Raw genomic sequence first — 20,476 nt, 5'->3', positions numbered from 1 at the left:
ATTCCTGTGTGATTTTGAGAAAGTTACTTAACTTCCTGCATCCTGGGTTTCCTTCAACACCTACTTGAGAGAGTCAAAGAGATCCTTTGAGTCATGTAGTAAAACTCTTGGATCTAAATATAATACAAATAAAGGTATTTGTTTCCTATTACTGCTATAGCAAATTACCACAAACTTAGTGATTTAAAACAACACGCTCGTAATTATATTGGGTCTACCGGAATTATACAGTATAATTCACTATCTCAAGGTTAGCTCATTAGCAGCTTTTATTCTCCTTTGCCATATAACCTAACGTATTCACAGGTTCTAGGGATTAGGACCTAGACATCTTTGAAGGGCCATTATTTTGCTCACAGCATTAAAATCACAAAGTGTCTTACCAAAGGCCATTCAGCTAGTCACCTGTAGAGTCAAGACTAACCCCTAAGTTTCCTGACATTTGTTGAATATTGAATGTCCTCTCAATGTTTTTATGCTGCTTTCAGTAGTAGAATACATTTGCTTAATTTGATAGAAGACACTGAAGCCATACTACATCAATAGAAAGAGTATTTTCCTTACAAAAAAAGATCCTAGTATTTATTGTAAGGCTTTCATCCATTAAGACCTCATTAGCATCTGTAGAGATGGCACAGTAAAAAAAAAAAAAAAAAAAAAAAAAAGTTTACCAATGCTGTAGAATTTCTATTCCAAGCTTTGACTTAAATAGGCTTTTTTTTATTAAATTCTAACCAGGGATTAGGTGAGATAGGTCAAGAAATAAGATCAAGGTGGAAAAAAAAGTGGAACTGTATCTCTTCTGAACGCTTATAAATATTTATCTCTAAAACAATAGGGATAACAGCAGAGGCTGGCATTGCCTCCCCCTCCATGTCCATTTTTTTCTTATATAGTCGTATAAATCCTACTGAGCACATGGCTACAAATCCAGGCCCATACTGGACAGTCGTCTATGCACCTAGGTGTGACCATGTGATGGGTTCTGTTCAATGGTATATGAGCAAAAGAGATGTGATTGACTCTTGGGTCATGGCCTTAAAAGAAAGAGGTACACTTCTCTCCCTTTTTCTTATCACATGGCTCTACTGCAAGTCTGGGTAAGGAATATCTTTAAACCATTGTCTGTGTACCACATGTCAAGGAAGGCAAAGACCAAATGATAGCAGAAGTCTATATGCTTGCTCTCTTTCACCCTCTTTAATAGCCCCTGTAATAGGCTATGTAAGATAAAAATAATTTTTGTACCATTCAAACCACTCTGTTTTGGGGTCTTCTGTTCAGAGGATTGATCAGAATCTTATGCATGGCTAATCAATCCTCTTGGTAACTATAACTGTTCCCTCAAATATGATTCTAAGTTTATGTCATCAACAGATCCCTGCTCATATCTAGAAAGTAGCAACATAGTTAAAATGGAAGCCAGGAAATAAAGGCTATATATATATATATATATATAGTACCTGGAAGCATTAGATTCTTTTGGTGATGAGTAGCTTTCTAAAAGGGAAGGGACCATTGCTGTTGTTCATGTTTAGAAAGAAAAAGAAGTTGCAAAGGCTTTGTGAACATTTCATCATTTTTAAAGTTTTCTAATTAGCTCTCAAATGCGTAGATAATTCTAAAAGCTACAAATGTGTTGACACTATAAATGAAACAGAAAGAAATTAAGGGGGAATTTATCCCTAATTTCACACAGATTTGCAGTTTGGAGCACATTCCTACCCATCGCTCAAAGCACAATCAAAGTAGAAGGTGCTCACATGGTTTCAGTTGTTAGGGAGCTAGGGGACCCCACAGAGAAGAAGTGGAAGAGTGTATCACGTGTTTTAGAACAGATAGTATAGTGCACTGGTTAAGAATACAGGGGTTCTGGAGTCGGGAAGATGGGGGTTTCAGTCCCAGCTTTGTCTCACCCCACTCTGTCAACGTAGGGGAGTTGCTTCCCTTCTGCGTCTGTTTCCTAATCTATCAAAAGCGATTAAGCTATTCCTTTCTATGGTGGTTATGAGAATGTGGCATATATCGCATGTAGCAAAGTGCCAAGCAAACCATAAACACGCGGTAAAAATTGGTTGTTAAAACTGTATTAATCTCAGCAATTTTAACAGGTGTTTAGTCACTAAAACCCAAAGTCTAGAAGAATTCACTGAGGAACAAAAAAAAAACATTCAAATTCATCTCCAAAAGTTTTGAGTCAGAAAGCCTGGGCTAAGCACCCTGAATTTACATTTTTCCAAATTCGAGATCTGAGTAGTTGCTGTGATCCTCTCGACTACCTCGAGTATTTGGTAGCCTCTTGTTTAAATACCCACGCAGTTGGCACGCCAGTGATTTGGTCTGTAAAGCGTCTGCCTTCGGCTCAGGTCATGATCCCAGGGGTCTGGGATTAAGTCCCAGGCTCCTTGCTCAGTGGGGAGCCTGCTTCTCCCTCTGCCTGCTGATCCCCCTGCTGTGCTCTCTCCCTCGCTCTCTCTCAATAAATAAATAAATAAATAAATAAAATCTTTAACCAAAATAAAATAAATAAATAAATACCCACACAGATGGGCTCAATAAGTAAAGCATCCGACACTTGATTTCGGCTCAGGTCTTGATCTCAGGGTTGTGGGATCAAGCCCTGCGCCGGGCTTCATGCTGAGCGTGGAACCTGCTTAAGATTCTCTCTCCCTCTCCTTCTCCCCCACTGCTCATGCTCTCTACATAAATACATTAAAAATAATAATAAATAAATAATGCCAATCCAATTGGAGCTGAGCATCTGCAAAAATAATGGCATGCACTTATAGACAACACTTAGCAATTATTTCCCTTTTCGTAATCACCCTTGAAGTAAGTCAATATCATCTCCATTTTACAGATAAGAAAATTAGAACTCTTATTTGCTTATTTTTATAGCTTATAAGCTATAAATCTTACACACACACACACACACACACGGTATTTTTAAAGATATATGTAAGATTTTAAATAGATCTAAAAAAGAACTGGGCCCGCTTAGGACTTATACATTTTCTCTTTTCAATTCTTCTTTTCATGGACACAAATCTTGTAATTTTAAGAAAGGTAATTTTGTGTTTGCTGCTTACCAGGAGTCCGGTGTCAGTATGACTTTCTTCCTAATATCCGGGCTGAGCATGAGGAAGTGAGGATGAAAGTGAGCATGGAGTGTGAGTTGGCAATGTGGAGGGAAGCAGAGATCTTTCTGAATTTGGATCAAGAAAATCCCAGAGTTTCTTGTGTTGGCTGTGCCACAGCAAGTCTTAGAGTATTCATACCATGTCTCTTTTAAAGAGAAAGTCAAATTCCAAAGAGACATTTAGAAGAAACAGAATGAGAGAGACTTTTCAGACTAATTTGAAACTTGATGGGTTAAGAAGAAGAAGAGCAGTGTTTTTTAAGATTTCAGGACCAAAGAATGTATATCCCAAGTGGAAAACATCTTTTAAAAGACTATCATATATTTAAATGTATATATTCATAACAACCCTCTCATCATGAGTCAACAATTTAAAACTATAGTTATTCTAAATAGTGCATCATAAATCATTGTGCTGTTTCCTATGAAGCCCACTAAAGACTAACCACAGCCCTTTACAAGATGCTATCTGCAAGCTGGTGAACTAGGACAGCTGGTGGTATAATTCAGTCCAAGCTCAGAGGCTTAGGAACCAGGACTCTAATGTCCAAGGGAAGGCAAACATGGGATGTCTCCATTCAAGGAAAACATGAGATACACACACACATTCAAAATTGGATGCTCCAGCATCCAAGATAGAGAGAGAGAATGTATCCTTCCTCTACCTTTTAATTCTGTTTAGGGCCCTTAACAGATGGGGTGATGCGTGCCCACATTGGTGAGAATGGAGCTTCTTTACTGATTGAAATGCTAGTCTCTTCTAAAAGCACCATCACTGACACACCCAGAAATAAGTTTACCAGCTATCTGGGCTTCCCTTAACCAAGTAAAGTTGATACATCAAATTAACTATTACAAAGACAAAGTCCTCCAAATTTGGCTGGCTTTTCCTAACTCATCCGTAAATACTTTTGACTTGCCTCCTAGTTCTATTAGCCCCAACTCCTATCCCACCTAATCCCACGTTCTATTGTGCACTTGTATGTGTGAATTTGTCCTTGACTGGAGCCTTCCTGGATCTGGATCTCTCTGTAATCCAGCTGTTTTGTTGCTGCCCTTCAGAAGTCTAGACTTTACATTGCTTGATCACCAAGAAAGCTTTTGCAGTTTGCTTCCTTCTGCCCCATGGTTTTCCTGGTCTCTTTAGTCAGTGTAGTTAACTCTTTGGACCCCATCTTTGCCCATCTTCCTTCCCAACCTTATCATCATCAAATTAGATAGCATGATCTTTTTCCTCCTTCATTCTCCCTTCTTATTGATGTAAAAAGAGTTGAAGGCAGTCTAGGTGAATCTGACCAAAGAAAAGTTCAAATCCAGTTTTACATTCTAAATTAATTCTTTCTGTATGCCTGGAATTTAGGTATTTGATTGAAGGTCATTTTTAAACCTCTTATGTACAGCTAAAGCTATGGAAGAATTCACTTTTACTAGGGGTATTAAGATACAAAGAAAATCCAGAGTTTTATGAATTCCCTGGGTCATATAACTTTGTACCTTGCTTAACAATGAATGTAGCTAGCATATTAACTTGTATTAAATTATAGAACTGCTGGTTCTGACTTACTCTTTCTTCTGAAAATTAGGTACAGTAACCTAGCCAACCTTAAGTTGACTCTTCCTCCAATGCACAGACCAGGCTTACCGACATTGCTGGGGACCACAGGTGAAATTAAATGAAAAGTAAGGAGGAGATAAAATTGCTGTGTTTTCTTCTTAAGCTCTGTGGTCTTGGATAAGTCTCTCAGTTGCATCATCTATACAATGAATATACTGAATTTTTAAAATATCTTACTATTCTGAAAGCAAGATTCTGGGTAAAAATAAAAATCAATAAGTTTCATTAGGAAAACTGATACATGTGACAATACTGTGCAAAGATATACAATGAGTAATGAACAAAACATTTTATCTCTAGAAGTGTATTTTTAAAGTCTCTCTCTCTCCAGTAAGGGATACATTATTGAAACTGAGATACATGAAATACAATTAAAATAACAACAATGAAGAGGAATGGGATGATACTCCAAGCCTATCCAAATAATCAGGAATTTTACTCTTACACTCAGACTTGGAATTCATGATTGGCCCTGCAGTTGATGCCAGTTGCACTGTCTTTGTAGACTGTACCTTCCACTGCATTTATATCCATATTGAGATGTATTTGGGATAATATGAACCAATCACCTGGGCCATTTTTAATTAGGTGTTGAATGGACATGAGATATAAACTGAATCAGATTCCCTTCCTATTACAAAGAGATTATTTACTCTCTGGGTAGCTGAGTACATAACATATTAAATGGAAAGCTCACTGGGAATGTGTTTTCTCCCATACGGAGACAAAAATGCAGTGAAGAACAGTTTCTAGAGCAGGAGAGAAGATAGATACAAACATGCACCAAGAGAAAAAGCAGAGATTGAAAAAAAGATACCCTTGAAAATATCCATACTACTATTTCTAGTGTATTCCAGAGAACCAGCTATGTGCTTCATATAGACTGGTCAGGAGCCCACTGCCCCTTTCCCCTTGAATGTTAAAGTGTAGAAAATAAAAGAATATGTAAAATTATAAGAATTTTCTAACTTTTCCCTTTTTAATATCTCCATTGAGATAATCCCTCTCCTTTTCCCTCTTTTTCTTCACTTTCTAAAGTTGATTCCAAGTTTTCCACCTAAGTTCCCTGGCTTTGTACTACTGATTCTGAGTGATTGGTGGAGAGGCCAGATATTAGGAAGAGGAAAGCTTTACTTTACATTGGAAAAGGGGATTAAAAATGGGCGAAACTATAGAATTTTGAAAAGGGGAGGTGCTTGGGGTACTGTTTGATTAGGAGTGGACTCAGAGGGAGTTGAAAGAGGAGCAGGAAACTGGCCTCAGTGTGTGAGAGCTGTTGAGAATTAAAGAAGTAGAGAATTTTATGAAATACTGTGAATTACAAATCTATTTCTTTGAATTTGTTTGAGAGACTTCAGTAAAGATTTGAGTAATTTTTTCTTTTATCAATAATTAAATTTGATTAACAGACCATATTTCTTTGAATGTGCCAGTATGGGACTATATGATATTCCAGATTTTTCTCAATACTTATAAAAATGTTTTCTTTTTGAATGAATTCAAGTCATATTTTATTAATCTTAACCAGAAGAACCCTAATTAGTACAGGGTCTGTAAATTCCTCAGTTTTATATCTGGCTGGAAAAATAGATAGCACATTATGCAGATGAAAGAAAAGGAGAATATGATATATATTTATTGACAACATATTGTTATCATGGTAATGGTCAAAAAAGAATAGAGATATTTCCAGGCTCCTCATGTTACAGGCTAAAGCTGGGTAAGACTATGGAAATTATTTAGCTGAATCCCAGAGAGCTAAAGATATTTACTTTCTTTTTTTTATAATAATATTTTTTATTATATTATGTTAGTCACCATACAATACATCCCTAGTTTTTGATGTAAAGTTCCATGATTCATTACTGGCTATAATACCCAGTGCACTGTGCAATGCATGCCCTCCTTAATACCCATCACCAGCTTATCCCATTCCTCCACCCCTCTCCCCTCTGAAGCCCTCAATTTGTTTCCCAGAGTCCATAGTCTCTCATGGTTCATTCCCCCTTCTGTTTACCCCCCCCCCTTTCTTCTTCCCTTTCTTCTCCTACTGATCTTCCTACTTCTTATGTTCCATAAATGAGTGAAACCATATGATAATTGTCTTTCTCTGCTTGACTTATTTCGCTTAGCATTATCTCCTCCAGTGCCGTCCATGTTGCTGCAAATGTTGAGAAATCATTATTTTTGATGGCTGAGTAATATTCCATTGTATATATGGACCACATCTTCTTAATCCAGTCATCTGTTGAAGGACATATTGGCTCCTTTCACAATTTAGCTATTGTGGACAAGGCTGCTATGAACATTGGGGTGCATATGGCCCTTCTCTTCACTACGTCTGTATCTTTGGGGTAAATACCCAGTAGTGCAATTGCTGGATCATAGGGTAGCTCAATTTTTAACTTTTTAAGGGACCTCCACACTGTTTTCCAGAGTGGCTGTACCAACTTGCATTCCCACCAACAGTGTAAGAGGGATCCCCTTTCTCCACATCCTCTCCAACATTTGTTGTTTCCTGCCTTGTCCATTTTTGCCATTCTAACTGGCATAAGGTGGTATCTTAAGGTGGTTTTGATTAGAATTTCCCTGATGGCTAATGATTTTGTACATTTTTCATGTGTCTGTTAGCCATTTGTATGTCTTTATTGGAAAAGTGTCTGTTCATGTCTTCTGCCCATTTTTTGATTTGATTATTTGTTTCCCATGTATTGAGTTTGAGAAGTTCTTTGTAGATCTTGGATACTAGTCTTTTATCTGTAGTGTCATTTGCAAATATCTTCTCCCATTCCATGGGCTGCCTCTTTGTTTTTTTGACTGTTTCCTTGGCTGTGCAGAAGCTTTTTATCTTGATGAAGTCCCACAAGTTCATTTTTTCTTTTGTTTCTCTTGTTTCTCTTGCCTTTAGAGATGTGTTATGAAAAAAGTTGCTGTGGCTGATATCAAAGAGGTTGCAGCCTATGTTCTCCTCTATGATTCTGATGGATTCCTGTCTCACATTGAGGTCTTTCATCCATTTGGAGTTTATCTTTGTGTATGGTGTGAGAGAATGGTCAAGTTTCATTTTTTTGCACATAGCTATCCAATTTTCCCAGCACCATTTATTGAAGAGACCGTCTTTTTTCCACTGGATGTTTTTTCCTGTTTTGTCAAAGATTAGTTGCCCAAAGAGCCGAGGGTCCATTTCTGGGTTCTCTATTCTGCTCCACTGGTCTATGTGTCTGTTTTTGTGCCAGTTTCATGCTGTCTTGGTGATCACAGCTTTGTAGTATAGCTTGAAATCCGGCAACGTGATGCCCCCAGCTTTGTTTTTCCTTTTCAACAATTCCTTGGCGATTCGGGGCCTTTTCTTTTATTTATTTATTTTTTTTTTATAGATTTTATTTATTTATTTATTTGACAGAGAGAGACAGCCAGCAAGAGAGGGAACACAAGCAGGGGGAGTGGGAGAGAAAGAAGCAGGCTCCCAGCAGAGGAGCGTGATGTGGGGCTCGATCCCAGAACACTGGGATCACGCCCTGAGCCGAAGGCAGACGCTTAATGACTGAGCCACCCAGGCACCCCTTGGGGCCTTTTCTGTTTCCACACAAATTTAAGGGCTGTTTGCTCCAGTTCTTTGAAAAATTTGATCGGGATGGCATTGAAAGTGTAGATTGCTCTGGGTAGCATAGACATTTTAACTATGTTTATTCTTCCGATCCATGAGCATGGAATATTTTTCCATCTTTTTGTGTCTTCTTCAATGTCTTTCAAGAGTGATTTGTAGTTTCTAGAATATAGATCCTTTACGTCTCTGGTTAAGTTAATTCCAAGATAACTTATGATTTTTGGTGCTATTGTAAATGGAATGGATTCCCTAATTTCTCTTTCTTCAGTCTCATTGTGTATAGAAATACAACTGATTTCTGAGCATTGATTTTGTATCCCGCCACATTACTGAATTGCTCTCTAAGTTCTAGTAGTTTGGGGGTGGATTCTTTTGGGTTTTCTATATAGAGTATCATGTCATCTGCGATACATTCAAGATTATTTCACAGATGAGATTAGAAACCAAGCAGATTGGTGCCCAATCTTGATCTTTTTCCAGTCTTCCATAGTATCATCTTTCCCCTGCCTGAAAAGTTAAGTTTGTGATTATCTTGGATATGCACTAAGGGATTTATTTGGGAATGTTGGAGGGATATGCTTAATCTTTTGAGAAACCTGCTAAACATTTGGGAAGAAATGTGTTCAAACCATTACATGCTGGAGGAATTTTCACTCGGTACCTGGATGCAGCGTATGACGTTGTTTTCAGAAATGATCACCAACAAGGTGCTTCACGCCTTTCAAGAGCCACAGGTTACTACAGATTAGCAACTGTTGATTGGAGTTCTAAAATTTTCCAAGAAAAACAGGATATCCCCTGAAACATAGACACTGAAATTTTCTACACAACTAAGTATGTTCACACTAATTATGCTGCAAGATAACAGCTTGAAGGTAGAAAGTAGACTTCCTCTTCAGAAGAGTAGAAATTATTTTTTTTCTCCGAACTCTCTTTCAGCAGGTTGAAATCTTCAACCGAAACAGTAACGTCCTCTAAACCTAAATGAGTGAGGTATAAAGAGTCTCATGCCTTTGGCTACTATTCCAGAGTTTTCAACAATCCCAATGACAAATATTGCCTCAGCAGACAACTTCTGGATTTTTGGGCTTGGCTGTCATGACCAATGCACCCATGACCCATTTAATCCTAAAGTAAACCCCTGTATGAAGAATAGTATAAGGATTGTCAGTTTTACAAATGTTGTCTTCTTTTTCTCATTTCTCCCCAAACTTGAAAGAATTTTCCTTCAAAGATCCTCTCTGGAAATGTTGGGTATAAAATCTTGGACTTTTTCTCACTTTAGAAAAGTTTATAATGAATACAAAATGTGAGTTTTGAATTCTGCTTAGATTTATTATCCTTGGCAACCATTATAAAAGCACTCAGCTCCCAAACAAATTACATGTGGCTACAATATTGGCTGAGTCAAATATCCTTGTGTGACAAATACGGAATCTCTGGTAAATACATTAAGCATGATGACTCAGTCTTAAAGTGAAATATTTAGCATCTTCTGTGCATAAAATACTACATTGCATCCTGGGTGGGCTATAAGAGAAGCTTCTTTAAGACTATATGATCTAGGTGGGGAGTGTCAACCCACATCAAGATTTATATACGCTACTTGAGAATATAATCTGGTCTTTATGAGCAAGGAAGAAATCAGTATAGAACTGGATTGATCTCTGAAGCCTTCGGGGAGGTGGTCAGCTAGATTGGTATATGACAGGCTCCACAAATGTGAGGGCTTCAGCAGACACCCTCCAAGGCATTTCTCCAGAGCAGCACAGAAACTTTTGGATTTCTCTGCCTTAGTTTAATCAAGGTATGAGTAGATTATATCCTCTTAGTTTACACTCTTTTCTTTTTTCTTTTTTATAATATGAGTAAAGAGTTGGCAGGCATAAAATGTAGGGAGACACTTACAATGCTGTTTTTAATCTTTCTCTTTCAATATGCTTATAAATAGCACGGTAAACTGTGAACCTCTTTCCTTGAGAAATGCTGATACCCTAAGGGCTTAGTCAGTTTCAAGGCTTTTGCGGAAAGCTGCATTACTTGGGTTTCTTTGAAATGAATACAGTTATTAAAATAGCAATGATTGTAGCTACTTGGTGGATTGGCACTAAAAATTGATGCAGCCTGTGAGCTTCTTTTTCTAAAATTCACATGCACATAAATGTGTCCATGTAAAGATGTCCATCAATAGAGTGTGATTATAGGAGTTGAAAACTGACTAGTTTCTCTCTCCTCAGGTAGCTTTAGCTTGGTTTGATGTTGTTCTAAAAATTACTTTTAATTAAAAAAAAATAACAATGACCTGTTTTTGTAGTGATGTTTATGAAAGTAATAAAAGTCTGAAAACATGCTATTGCTTCTGAAATTTGAGAAGAAAAGACAATTCTTATAATATGGTACTTGATGATAATTCCAATACTGTGTCTCTCCTGGGTAGGATTTTGAATTCTCCTGAGTAGATTGCTATCCTACAGTGGATACTTCTCCCATAGAAAGCCAAGGAATGGCATCTTAAAAAGAGCCTTATTATTTTCAACACTTCCTACACACCAGGACAAAAATGCCTTTAGAATAAAGTACCAAACACCGTTCTCATCCTTTTCCTTTTTGTCTGTAGCTACAAGTGGGAGAGTGGGTAGGCAGGAGGCATGTGAATGTGTTCACATACAGCTCATTGAGTGTCTAAGCAATTCTGAAGCCCCCATACAAGTATCTTCATATTTAGAAGTTTACATATCCTCAGCTAACTGCCTCCAAGATCCTTTTGCTCTTTTTTTCTACCTCTGGCTATATCTCCATCTGTTCTCTATCTCTAGCTTATTTTTTTTATTGTTATTCTCACTTTCCTCTTTGTCTCAATCTCTATTTTTCCTTCTAGCCAATGTTTCTGCTTTACAACTTCCCAAATGTGTGTTTTTTTCTCCTTAAACTTTTACTAAGCTGTTGGTTATATGCAGTGAGTGCTTATTTTTCTTTGTAATAAAGCATTCATACTCTACTTAAGAAGAATTCAGAGTATGCTTTCTTCCAAAAGGTTTTTCTCAATATTAGCAATTCTCCTAAGCTGTCATCATATTCCTTGACTACTGAGTTTTTTTCTTGTCAAGATATTAATTTCATTTGAATTTTTATGGTACGCTCATTATTTGTCATAATTCACATATGATAACGCAAGGATTCTATCTCTTTCAGATATATGCTAAGTTTCTAATTTATTATGGCATACGCAGTGCATACTCATTAATACCACCAGCATGTCAAAAGTGGTCACTTAATTTGTGAAATATGAAAGTAAATTGATATAGATTCTAAATCCAGAAGAGTTTATCTTTATGTGACATATGCTAACTCTTCACTATATCTGTCCACGTATTTGACTATAATATCCCCCTTTAAATGGCATTATATTTTCAAAACATAAGTTCTAAATATTTTACTTGCGTCTTGAAGACTTTACCTAGACCAGGGCTTCTCAAACTTTAATTAGTACACAAATCACCTAGAGATTTTGTTAAAACACATGTGAGTCGTTCCAACCTCTGTGTATTCCAATTTTATGTGTCTATGTAGGACTCTTGGACTTAGTTTTTTTTTTTTTTTAAGATTTTATTTATTTATTTGACAGAGACAGAGACAGCCAGCAAGAGAGGGAACACAGGCAGGGGGAGTGGGAGAGGAAGAAGCAGGCTCATAGCGGAGGAACCTGATGTGGGGCTCGATCCCATAATGCCAGGATCATGCCCTGAGCCGAAGGCAGACGCTTAACCGCTGTGCCACCCAGGCACCCCTGGACTTAGGTTTAAAACAAATTCGGTAACACCAGTGCTGTTGGTCTGAGAGCCACACTCTGAGCATAACTGACAAAGATCATTAAACAGCATTCATAACGATTTTGTTTTTTAGCTAAAGACTAGTTTCATGTGCCAGATATGACACTATGTATGTCAGGAGTGAATAAAACAACTGCCATCTCTGATCTTGAAAATCCCGGATAAGCAGCATATAATCATTGTTGGTGGAAGAATGTGGTGATGAGTTTAATATATACTGAATGAAATATTACTTCAGAATGTTCTGGGCCTGAAGCAGAGTTAAAAATTATTTACAATTATTTAGAGTGTTAGAGTATTCAGAACTTGACCGTATACTTACCTTAATGGTGAGTTTTATACTTTTATATGTTTTCATGTTACTAATTAGTGTCTTTCATTTTAATTTGAGGAACCCCCTTTAGCGTTTCTTGTAAGACTGTTCTCATGGTGATAAACTTTCTGTGCTTATGCTTGTCTGGAAAAGTCCATTTCTCTTCATTTTTGAAGGACCTTTGCCAGGTATAGTTTTCTTTTTTCTTTTTCTCCCCCCCCCCTTTCTTCAGGTCTGCAAAATTTCTACTAAAAAACCCAGTGATAGCCTTATTGGGGTTTCCTGGTATGTGATGAGTACTCCTAGAGAAGTTTTCATTTTATTACCAATGTAAAAGGATTAAAATTGCCAATCAAAAGATATAGAAAGGCTAAAGGGATGAAAAAACAAGATCCAACAATACGCTATCTACAGCAGATTCATTATAGCTTTAAGGACACGGTTAGTCTGAAAGTGAATGAATGGAAAAAAGATATTCCATGAAGATGGAAACCAAGAGAGAACAGGGATGGCCACACTTATATGAGACAAAATAGATTTTAAATCAAAACTCTCATAAAGAGACAAAGAAACTCATCATATAATGAAAAATAAGTCCTCATCAAAAGTGTACAAGGACTGCTCTTCTTCCACCACCTCCCACAGCTACTGGTGTGGGGTCAGTGGGCCAGGCAGGCAGGGCATTTGAGCAGGCAGGTGCTCCTGGTAACCCAGCTGGGCCATGGTACAGAGCTGGTACATGGACAATTCGCCCTTGGCTCCAGGCGGCCCACCACACCAAACCAGCCTCCCGAGCAGCTGCACCAGCTGGGGGTTCTTTACTAGAGGTTGGTTGCTGACAAATATGAGAATGATCCAAAATTAGAAAAAATCTGAAGAGAGAGAAACTACTAGATGGACATAAAAACCGTATGCAAAGATAAACAACCAAATCACGAAAAAAAGATTAAGATGGTCTGTGAGGAGCACCTGGATGATAAGATCTGCTCCATTCTGGGCAGCAGTGGCTACTTTGATGTGAAAGATAAAGAGAACAAGTAGATTCACATTTTCATGGAAAAAGGAGACATGATAACTCTTCCTATCAGGATTTGTCACCGCTTCACGCTAGAGAAAAAAAAAAAAACTACATGAAGGTCATGTGGCTGTTTGTGGGAGAATCAGTGTGGACAGTGTACAACCCACAAGCTGACCATTTCAAGGCTGCGGGTGGGGGTGGAGGACAGTATGTGGAAATTTGGGTGCAGACAGTACAATGGTGCTCCTGGGGCCTAGCTCACCCTTCATTCACCTTTGTGAATGTCCTAAACATGATCACAGCAGAGAACCTGTCCTTTGTCCTTGCTTTTATATTGTCAACTTGAGACTAGGTGAGCTTTCCTTTGCAAGATTTGATCAGAGTATGTTTTAATGAAAGGAGCTTTATTATAAAAGTGATTTTTATGTAGAAGCAAGTCTTAACAAATTGAGGTTGAAATCATATCAAGTATCAAGTTGAAATCCATTCAAGAACACAATTTATCAAACTAGGAATCAGTAACAGGAAGAAAGTTGGAAAATTCACAAACATGTGGAAATATTAAGCAACATGAATATGAACACTTAATAGATTGAAGAATAAATCAAAAGAGGAATAGAGTACTATCTTGAGACAAATAATAATGGGGAGACACAACATACCAAAACTTTCAGGATACAGAAAAAGCAAGTCTCATAGTTATAAATGCCTAAATTAAGGGGAAAAAAAGTATTATTTTGACCTAACTTTAACTTCAAGGAACTAGAAAAAGAAAAATCAACAGCCCAAAATTGGCAAGAGGAAGAAAATAATAAAGTTCAGAGCAGAAATCAATAAAATGGAGATGAGAAAAACAAATAAAAAGGATTGACAAAACTTAGCTGTTTTTTAAAAAGAAAAAAAACAAACCTTTAGCTATCCTAAGGAAAAAAAGAAAAGATTCAATAAAATTATAAATGAAAGAGGAGACATCATAACCTTTATGTCTGAGAGCACAGAAATAAAAAGGATCATAACAAACTGCTATGGACAATTCAATTCAGCAGCATATTAAAAGGATTATACACCATATTCAAGAAGGATTTATCTCTGGGATGCAAGGATGGTTCAACATAGGCAAATTATTAAATGTGATATACCATATTAATAGAATGAAGGATGAAAATCATATAATCATCTCAATAGATGCAGAAAAAGCAATTGACAAAATAAAGCATCCTTTCCTGATTAAAAACTCCCCATTATGTACCTCAACATAATATAGGTCATATATCATAAGCCCACAGCTAACATCATCATACTCAATGGTGAATAGCTGAAATTTTTTCCTTTAAGGTCAGGAATAAGATAAGGATGCCCTCTCCTGCCATTTCTACTCAACATACTACTGGAAATCCTAGCCAGTTAGGTAAGGAGAAAGAAATAGAAGGCATCTGAATCATAAAGGAAGAATTAAAGTTGTCTCTGTCTACAGATGACATGATTTATACAGAAAACCCTATAGACTCCACCAAAAAAACAACAAAAACAAAATCCAAAAACAAAACAACCCCCCCCAAAAAACCCTGTTAGAAATAATAAACTAATTCAGTGAAGTTGCAGGATACAAAACCAACATACAAAAATTAGTTGTATTTCTATATAGTAATAATGAACCATCCAAAAATGAAATTAACAGAACAATCCCATTAATACCAGCATTAAAAAGAGTAAAATACTTAGAATTAAATTTAACCAGGTAGGTGAAAGATTTGTACACTGAAAACTAGAAAACAATGATGAAAGATTGAAGATATGAATAAATAGAAAGGTATTCTATGTTCATGGATCAGAATAATTAATATTGTTAAAATGTCCACAATACCCAAAGTAGCAACAGAGTCAGTGCAATCCCTATCAAATTCCAGTGGCATTTTTTCATGGAAATAGAAAAAAAATCATAAAATTCATGTAGAACCACGAAAGATCCAGAATTGTCAAGGCAATCTTGAACAAGAAGTACAAAGCTGAATCCATCACACTGCCTGATTTTAATATATACTGCAAAGGGACAGTGTGGTCCTACCATAAAAATAGACAAATAGACCAATGGAACAGAACAGAGAGCCCAAAAATATGCCCACGCATTATCTGATCTTTGATATCTTATATGTATAAAAATACATACATTTAACGATGCAGAGAGTAGAATGGTGTTTGCCAGGGACTGGGGTGAAGGGAAAAATGGGGAGATGTTGGTCAAAGGGTACAAAGTTTCAGATGTGCAGGATAAATAAGAGAAATAATATACAGTACAGTACCTGTAGTTAACACAGTATCGTATATTTAAAATTTGCTAAAAAGTAGATTTTAAGTGTTGTCACCAAAAAAAGGTTAAATATGTGAGGAAATGGGTATTATTCGGTTGATTGTGATGATCATTTCACAATGTACATGTGTATCAAAACATGTTGTATGCCTTAAATATATGTAATCTCTATTTGTCACTCATACCTCAATGTAGCAGGGGGAAAGATGGAAGCTATGACACGAACCCTTTCTTGACTACCTCGAGTACAGGACTTGGTACTTGGTACTCCATGACTAGCAACTGAATTGTAATAAGGGAATAAGGCTTTAGAGCTGCCAAATGCTGAATAAGGTGTATAATATTTTAATGAACGAGCAGTTATTTTTAAGACCATAAATTTTTTATCAGTATAGTATGTCAGCGATAATTCATATCAGCTCTTTTGTCTAACCTTGGGGTGATATTTACTTTGATAACACAAGTCTTGGAGGTTTATAGGAATATATTCATTGCTGTTACTTTCTAGGTAAATAAACAGAACCTAAGAAAAAACTTTCTTAGTGAATTGCCCAAGGTCACAAAGGTAATAATTGAGAGATTTTTTTAAAACTAGAAATCCTAACTTCTCAACCAACCATTTACCACTTCACTTCACGCCTTCATAGAATATCACCCCGGTAAAGTTAAGATCACGGGCACTAACCTTACACTGTGCGCCTGTATAAAGTGACATTTTAAATACACTCAGCAACTGAATAGGTTGTGTTTTATTGCTGTTTTAATGCTTAGTCAGTAAGATAAAATTACAATGACTCCTGTCTCATCCCGATGTGTTGTATTATTTTATGTATGCTTCTGTGAAGCATATACAAAAAAGCTGGATTTGCTTTGGTTTAATTGGTATAAATTGGGTTAATCTTTTTGAGCAGGGATTATGTGGCTCTTGGATGACATGCAGTAGAAGACTTAATTAATTTTATGAAACATAATGGCATTTGTCATTAATGTTGTTTCTTTATTTTTCTATATCTTTCCCATCTCTTCCTCCAGATTTCTTCCCTCCCTCATTTTTGCTCTTCTCTTGGGTGTTAAAGGGATGTAGTCATGCATTATGAAATGTATTTTTCTGCTGTTTGATGCTGAAATTAATGCATTTTGATATTGAATTCCCAGTGAGACGTTTTACAGATCACCTTATTACTTCTTATTTTCTTTATGAGAATATAGTGAAAGGACTAGCCTTGTCCCCACTATTTACTACTGGGAGGAACCATTGACAGCTCCTGATAGTAGAAAAAACACACTTTTTAAGAGTTAGGGTTCAAGTCTCAGGAAATATGTTCTGCCCTGCCTGTGTCCTACATTGTAACAATGTGAATCTCGCACTACTTGTATTCCCTTCACCCTGAAGAAATGGTGATGGGTTTGGCCAGGATTCTTCAGCTTAGGTAGTGACCCCTTTATAACTTGATTCCTAGCTTAGGTAATGACCCCTTCATAAGTCCAGAGCGTAATATCAAAGCTTAGTGTCCCAATCACCTTGAGTTTGCTACATGCTATTGAGAGAGCTTTGATTTATTTCAAATGACCACTTCTTTTTCACATGATTCTGGAGATATATACCCTAACTTTAGTCCCAAGAAGGGAAATCTTCATTTATTTAAAATAATAATGGTGTTCCTAATTCTCTTGGCATTGATGGTTCAGGGCGTAGGTGTGTGTAACTCAGCTCTGTCCAATGGGACATGAGGAAAGACTGCTGAGGAATTCTGGGGAAGTAGTGGATCTGGATGTGAAGTCTGTATCTGCCACAGCTGTATGAGTATGAGGGGAACCAGCGTGAAAGCAAAGCTGAAAGACTGAGGAAAATAGAATAGAGATATTTTTTAAAAGACAGCCTTTGGTAAGTAACATCATTGATGCACTCAACCGTGAAAACTATCCAACTAATTCTCTTCCTATTATGTGAGAGAATGTGTTTCCATATTATTGAGACCAATCAGATTCTGCCTTTGCTATTACACACCGCTGAAAGCAACGCGCCTAATGCGTGGTAGAAATAACAAACCTAGGCTATGCTACAGTAAGAAATAAACACCTATGTCTCAATCACTGCATATAATAAAGGCTCACTTCTTGCTTAAATTAGTCTCATGTGGATCAGAGTGCTTTTCTTTAGCTTGTTTTATGTCATCTGGGATACATGGCCTTCAAGGTTGCTTTGTAAGAGGAAGAGTGAGTTGGAGTTTCAGTAAGATGCTTTTAAGGACTAAGCCTGAAAGCAGCTTACTTTGCTTCCACTGACATTCCACTGGACAGAATTCAGTCACATAGGTTCAACATAACTAACTACAAAGGAAGCTAGAAGATATGGTCCCCCTGCGTTCCCACAAAGAGGGATTGATATGATAGTATACAGTATTGTGTCTACCATAAGAAATAGATTGTTAAATAGCTCAAAATATATCAGAACACAAAATGATGTTTTAAGGTTTTCCAGAGAAACGGAACCAAAAAGGTGTGTGTGTGTGTGTGTGTGTGTGTGTGAAAAAGTCTGTATCTATGTATCTATCGATTGATCTACCTACCTATCTATCATATATCTAGAGAAAGAGAGAGACAGGGAGAGACAGAGAAGGAGAAAGAGAGAGGTTGAGAAATATTTTAAGGAATTAGCTCCTGAAACTGTAAGGGCTGGCAAGTCTGAACTCTGGAGACCCAGGAAAGAGCTGATGTTGCAGACTGAGTCTGAAGGCAGTCCGGATGCAAAATTGCCCGTCTCCTCCTTGAGTGACCTCAGTCTTGTTCTCTTAAGGCTTTCAACCGATTGGATGAGGTCCACTCACCTTATGGAGGGTAATCTGACTTACTCAATCTACTTATTTAAATGCTAATCTCATCAAAATGTACCTGCACAAGGACCTCTGGTATTTGGCATCTGTCATAGGATGGTGTTTGACCAAGCATTTGGGTACCATGGCTTACCTAGCCAAGTTAATTCATAAAATTAACCATCACAGTGATAAACTTAAAGTTAGCTATGCACACTTAGAAATCACAGATTCATTTATTTTTATGAATCTACCACTATCATTTCCAGTGATAAACATCCGACTCTGACCTCTGCTTGTGAAGTGGTGGTAAAGATGTTCTGATATACCCCAGAACTGGTGTTACCGATCCAAGTACTCTGCTTCACGGGACTGGAAGCCTAATGAGGGCAGATTCTGCAACTCTAGTCTCTGTTGTAGAAATAATTACATTACTTTGAAGTAGGCTTTTTTTTTTAAAGATTTATTTATTTGAGAAAGAAAGAGAGAGAGCAAGAGAACAGGGGGAGGGGCAGACAGAGGGGAGAGAGAGAATCTTAAGCAGACTCCCCGCTGAGTGCAGAGCCAATGCAGGGCTTGACTGCACAACCCTGAGATCATGACCTGAGCAGAAATCAAGAGCCAGGTGCTCAACTGACTGAGTCACCCAGGCGCCCCTAAATTAGGGGGTTTTGATGATCAGTCTGGTGCAGGGATGGAATAAGAACATAAAGAGATAAATGAAAGTGAGATAGATGATACCCTAAGGTCCTAGGAGAGGGTAGCACAGCACACCACTCAGAGGGATATGTGGGAGGGGCTTCAAGGGGGCAGGCTTATCCAAGCAGGTGTAGAGGAAAGGGAGAGAGAGAGAGAGGGAGTGAGAGAGTGAGCCTGTGGGCAAGTGGAGTACTCAAGCATAAGGCATGAAGGAATTTTACTGGTACATTTGAATGTCACTAGGTCATAGGGGAGGATGAAAAAAGGAGCTTATGGCAGGAACCAGCCTTATCACACTGGTGCACCTGATAACCTGGACGGGGTGCTCACAGCCTTCTTGTGGATGTGGAGGCTTCAGGAAAATATGACAATTTAAACATTTACAATGCGTGATCATAGTATCTGCATATTTTAAAACTCACCAGAGAAAGCTTTATAACTTAATACCAGTGTTATCACTTTGAGGATTATCAAAGCAGAAACAAACCACCAAACCTTTATTAGACTAGTCCACTTACTGTATATGAAGCAGGGAAACCTTTTTCGTAAACAAGTCTAGCTCAGCTATGTGATTGGTTGAATATGAACCAGGCAGAGAAATTAGATAATCTTAAAAAGTTAGAGTTATCTGGTAAATCACCCTGATGCAAACATCTGGAGATTCTTATACATGGTGGTACAACATCCCTTTCCCTCGGCACCACTGGCAGACCTAATTCATCATTACTTCCTCTTTTCCATAATTTCCAGTGATCAAATGCCAGTAGCTTTTCTTGGATCCTATCCTTATGTCAACTTTCCTAATTTCAAAACATTTTCACAGCACAATATGGTTTCCAAGTTTGTGCCCTTAAATTCTTTTCCTAGTGTGGGTATCATAGAAATATGCATATGCTGGAATTTTATGTAAAGGCAGCATGTGATTAAGAAGCAATTACTTCACATATTTATAGAAAAAATTCAAAACAGATCGTTTGAATACATAAAAGTTAAAAGTTTTTGCACAACTACTACACTTAAGTCTTTTTTTCCATGCATAGGTTTGGGTTTTTTTTTTAGTTAATTATACTCATAAAAATTATATACTGTGCTATGTATCCTTAATAGTAAGTCATAAGGAATTTTATATTTTAT

The 20,476-nt window shown here is 37.3% G+C and overlaps 1 pseudogene; it reads left to right on the top strand.

Moving 5' to 3' along the window:
- Nucleotides 1-12,904: 12,904 nt before the first annotated feature.
- On the top strand, nucleotides 12,905-14,296 carry LOC103672354 (annotated as a pseudogene).
- Nucleotides 14,297-20,476: the final 6,180 nt, after the last annotated feature.

This window comes from Ursus maritimus, unplaced genomic scaffold (assembly GCF_017311325.1).
Source record: "Ursus maritimus isolate PB19 unplaced genomic scaffold, ASM1731132v1 scaffold_23, whole genome shotgun sequence".
NCBI lineage: Eukaryota > Metazoa > Chordata > Mammalia > Carnivora > Ursidae > Ursus > Ursus maritimus.
This window is presented reverse-complemented; position numbering and strand designations above follow the sequence as displayed.